Source organism: Zalophus californianus, chromosome 4, assembly GCF_009762305.2.
Source record: "Zalophus californianus isolate mZalCal1 chromosome 4, mZalCal1.pri.v2, whole genome shotgun sequence".
Taxonomy (NCBI): domain Eukaryota; kingdom Metazoa; phylum Chordata; class Mammalia; order Carnivora; family Otariidae; genus Zalophus; species Zalophus californianus.
The window spans coordinates 173,166,954-173,172,458 of NC_045598.1; the positions used below are offsets into that span (position 1 = coordinate 173,166,954).

The following is a 5,505-nucleotide window of genomic DNA, read 5'->3' on the forward strand; positions in this document are numbered from 1 at the left end:
TATTCAATAGGCCACACGCAGGAAAATAGGGAAGCACTGAGGTATTTAAATGTTTTGGAAAGTATCCGTTGTCTGAAGGAATTAGCCTCTGCCATGTGGAAGATGACCAGAACTTCCAAGGGAGCAATAGATCCAGATGGAAGATGACATGACAGAGATTCAAGTCAAGGTAGTTAGGTTTAGAGCACTCTTTGGCTTGTCTTGACTACAGTTATCTTCTCTTCCAGTGCTGTCCTAACAAAAATAAAGAAGTTCAGTTACAAAAATTGGTCCACAAAGATAGAAGATAAGCTATAGTAGGAGAGACGAATTATAGAGATATACACATCTTTCCTGCTTCTCCCCACTAAGGACAAGCTGATCTCTTCAACATGGGGTAAAGTTTACTCTACTAAGGGGGTAAGTAGCTCTCAATATGGTATCTGGAAGATAGTGGGAATCAGAAGCCCAGTGCAAGTTCTTTCTTTTCCCATCTGAATAGAAAGACACCCCTCACAGCACCAACACTAGCTTTTTACAAGGATTTATCTCAAAAAAGCAGTAAAGATATTTGTTTTGGGCCCTAGCCATTGACAAAAACATAATTATCTCACCAGATAAACCATTCTATACTTGCCAGGAAGTCATATAAAGGATGGCAGTCAAAGAGTAATGAAAGATGAGTCTGATGTTTTCCTTTACGTATAGCAGAGTTGGAAAGATATCTATTGATGGAGGTCCAGAGGCTGGGAAGTTCTGGTCAGGGCAGCCTGATGTAAAATTGTGAAATCATGATTCTACTTCACATGCCTGTTACATTTTTGAAAACCACAGAACGCTCATGCAATCTTATCCAATGTTCAGCACAGTCTGCCATTACTCCCATTTTTAGATGAATGAACCGAGGCTCAGGGTGGGCAACTAACATACCAAAGTCATATAAACTCTTACAGATAGAACCAGAACAGGCATCTAAGACTTCTGATTCTTTCTATGACTTTCAAATGTGTGATAGCTATTTTTATAGTAGCAGCTAGGTGAAGGATAAGAGATGAGATGAAAATCTAGATAGCAACTTAGTATATACATTTTCCTAATATGCCTTCAGAGGCTCACAAGGGGCACACGCCTGAAGCACTCCTTCCCCATTAAGTAGGAACTATGTGACATACATAAAGAAAATAACAGAGCACAAAAGACTTACAATAGAAATCCAAGCACTGGCATCATATGTAGTAGAAAATCTTGCCTACAGTAGATTAGAGATACCAGTTCATTACACTGCCCTCTTGTCCTAGCCCCCATTCATAAGGCAGGGAGTGAGAGAGTTGGGAAAGTTGGCTGCCTTCAGATTCTCTTTCCAAAATGGAGTACACACTGTACAAGTTTGTACTAGATGAGCTGTGAGGGATTAGGGTGGGGACGTGAGAAAGGAGTCATGTCCATGTTCTGCCACAGCAAGTTCGGTTGTTGTCTGCCTTCTGTTGGGTCTCTGCTAAAATCCAAGCTGTGCTGATGTGTTGACATATCGGATGTCCATGAAGCTTTTCCTAACACCTAGATGAGGATATTGAAAGCAGAGCAGAGGAACAAGAATCTGCTCATGAATTAGGTTTGATCCAGTGCCTGACTATGGCAGTATTTCATAGGAAACATCCTGATGTCATGCAGAAGAAGTGTTAAGGGCCCTTGGCTCTGGCTCAAACCCAACAGCAAAGAATGCAAATGTTTTGTGAGTAGTTGGAGTAGATAATATCTAACCAGTAGAAAAAAAAAAAAATTTGGTACAACTAGCACCCATAGAGACTCAGAAAACAAAGCACTATTGACCAGACAATTCCAAAACAGACCCTGGCTCTGGCAGGGACTAAAGCCAATGGTATCTTGCTCCTCCCTTCAAGTTCCTCATCTGTTTCTGAGAAGTGAGTTCACCAAGTTTACCTATCTTGTTGAGTTGGGGTTAACGAATTTGCATTGTTATTTTAATTTAATTTTAAAGAAAATCATACTTGAAACCTAGCATTAAAAATATAGAAAGTAATAGCTGTAAAAAGCCACCAACTAGTTTTTCAAACAAGGAATTAAGGGCTCAGAGGTGTCAAAGACTTTTCCCAAGGTCTAGACCATTAGTGACAGAGCTAATGATGGCAAAAGTTTTATGCGTGGAGGGTTTATTATGCACCACACACGGCAAAGCATTTCACACAATGTTCTCTTAAAATTTCATCACAATCCATTTACTTCTACAAATAAAGAATATGAGAATTTGAGAAGTGAAATGATTTGCCTAAATTATAATAAGCTGCAGTGATGAATTTCAACCCCAAGATGTGATATGAGCCAACCATACTTGGCTCAGCCTATTCTCTAGTTAGAATTCCAGAGCACTCAATTTGCTGACTAATCCAAGGTAGCAGAGCTGGAGAGCTGTGGGCCCATAAACAATTGGTCATCGGGTAATACACGATGTAGCCTACCTCTTTGTACTATTCTCTCTCTCATATTCTTCTCTCATATTCCACCCCCCTCTTTTTTTCCCCCCTTACAGTCATCCTCAAGCCAGCTGGCCTGGATAATTATTAAGTTAAAAAACAAGAAAGGTATATTCCAGGTACTGTAATTATATATTTTCAAACTGCTTCAGTATCTTCATTTCATTTGGAACTCTGCTAATTTTTATATAATCTAAGATTATTAAGCACCATAAAGTATCTTCTATCTTAGAGTGCTTCATTATACTTGCTTCTGGATCATTCTCTGAAAGCATAGCCTATATTGCCTAACTCCTCCTCTAAATAAACCTTCCATGCTTTCTCCTTCTCTCTGATTTAGTTTGTTACTGTAAACTGTAAGCCTGGGTTTTAGGACTCTCCATTATATATGCTCATCTTCCTTCTCATCCTGATCTCCTAGTGCCTTATGAATGGAGCATATAGCCAGGTTCTCTGAACTTCACTTTTCAGGTTTGTATACCTCTGATCTCTGAGCCTTTAATTATTCTCTTTCTTCTCAATACAGTAATAAACACTTCTTTCCCTACCTCTTCTACCACCCGTGGAAGCCCCACACATCTGTCAAACAACATCACAAATACCATCTTCCCCCAAACAGGATTTGCCTTCTTCCTTCTATGAATTCCCATAGCACTTTTTTTCTTGGTTAATTACCATAAGTCAGGTTCCCCAGAAGCAGACTATAGAGATTTGCATGAAGGTATTTTTTTCTTTCATAATTAAGATTTTGTTGGTTGGCGAATGTGGGATGCTTCATGAATTCGCATGTCATCCTTGTGCAGAGGCTACACTGATCTTCTCTGTATAGTTCCAATTTTGGTATAGGTGCTGCCCAAAGCATTTTGTTGGGGAAGCAAGGTTGTACAAAGAAGTTGGGCTGCAAAACTATCTCTGCTAGGGCCACAGTCAATCCCTTGGGGAGCTCTGGAGGGTCAGGGCCTTTAACTCCCTCTGTCCACCAGTCATTGGCTGTGAGGACCTTGGGCAAGGAGCACATAGGGAGTAATGAGCTACGGACTGTCAGCTGTCAGTACTCCTGGGGAATGAAGACTTCCATCTAAAAAGGTTAGAAGGTAAGGATAGAAATGTGAGTGATACACCACAGTGTCCACGGATTTAACCTAGAAGGAATCTGGCATCCTCTGCTTTGTAGGTCATGTCTTTATCTTCTGGAAACTAGAAATAAGTATTTCCTAAGTATTTTCTGAATTCCTTGTAGCTGTTAGTACAATGCACACAAGATGCTGGGCAAATAATTTGCTGAGATAATTTATCTTATGCTCTTTCACAGAACTTTCACTTTAAAGGTATATTAATGAAGTATGTCAGACACATCCTATCTCTTTTATAGAGGAGAAAAGTGAGGCATAGACTGATAATTGGAGTTGGTCAATAGCACAATTCATTTAAAAGTTTCTTTTTTTTAAGATTTTATTTATTTATTTTTGAGAGAGAGTGAGAGCATGCACAGAGAGGGAGAAGCAGGCTCCGCACTGAGCAGAGAGCCCGAAGCCGGGCTCAATCCCAGGACCTTGAGATCATGACCTGAGTTGAAAGCAGACACTTAACCTGCTGAGCCACCCAGGCGCCCCCATTTAAAAGTTTCAATGAGAAAACCTAGGTCTCAGGACTCTTAGGCCAATTGTCTTTGAAAAAAAAAAAAATGTACTCAATTAGCCAAGTAGAAATAGTAGCTCAAAGAAGGGCTACAGTTGGGTCAAGAGTTAATAACCTTGCTCCCTAAACCCCTTTTCAAAAATTCCTGCTTCTGGGCCTCCTGGAGGTGCCTCAACTTGATAAGTTATTAGACTTCCTTTTGGCACATATTCACATGCAAAGGGCCAGGGCTTTCAACTGAGATTTAAAACAACTTTGGCTCATTGCCCAGGGCTCATACTGTGGAAAGAGCAGAAAGCATCCTCCAAGAATCTTTAAAACAATCACTAAGAGGCAGATGACCTGCAGTATAAGCCCTGAAATCATTTTTCAGGAGATATGCCACAGTCATAAAAACAGGTGAAGTCATATAGAAGCCTTTTTAAAGACAACAATGTCCCCTTTCCTCTCCCATCCTTGTTTCTAGCCCCAACCCCCCCCCATAACTACTCTATTACCCTCACCCACCCCAAATCATAGTTTTAGCAGGGAAAAATCACCTATGATGTAGCCTATTTCTATGAAAACACTAACCTCAGCCATATGAATGAATCTGTTTCTGTTCCACAGATACAGCCCGGTACTTAGCAGGATTTCTTGTTTACTGACACTGCTAAGAACTCCAGAAGATTGGGGCAAGAGCATCATCACCCTGGCTAGTTACCTTCTTTTCTTTGGATTCTTGACATATGGAAAGAGATCTGTACATAGAGATCACATATAAGTAATTGTGCCCTGGCTACAATGAGTTGTTAGAGAAGTGCTAGTCTTGCATTCAATGTCAAAACAATTGTCCTTCAATGTGGCTTTTTTGGTCATTACTCCTGCTCAAGGCCATCAAACACTCCTGATCATAACACCAAATACTGAGCCTAGATCTGCCGACCTTCCACAAACTAATTTCAAGCTGCTCTTTAAGTTCTATTGCCCACTTCTCCTTGGCACAAGTTCTACATTTCAGCAAAATCATCCTATCGGTTCTTATATTATAGGCATTCCCAAGATTTCCAGGAAAGGTCCCCTCAAAACACTCTGGCAACTGACAGGTACTTTATGATTCCCCAAATTCTGGAAATGTGATTACCAAAACCAAAGTTTGTATTCTGCTAGTAGAAACAGCCCAATAGATTCCAACTCTTGAATCGCAATTTATTAATATGTTTCAGTGACAAAAAATTCACCTGCTGGACTGGAGATGCCACTCAGAATTTTCACATAGACCATATTCATACTTTATATTTTCATACACACACACACACACACACACACACACACACACACACACACACACCGCTCTTATATTTTCACACTTGCAAGTTTTTTAATGCTTTCCCCCCAACTGCTGAAAAGCCATTTC

General features: G+C 40.2%; 1 non-coding gene across 1 annotated transcript; it reads right to left on the reverse strand.

The window, feature by feature from the left end:
- Positions 1 to 3,229: 3,229 nt before the first annotated feature.
- Positions 3,230 to 3,333, reverse strand: LOC113917321. Its single transcript, XR_003518201.1, has one exon. It is a non-coding gene; the product is annotated as a U6 spliceosomal RNA (small nuclear RNA).
- Positions 3,334 to 5,505: the final 2,172 nt, after the last annotated feature.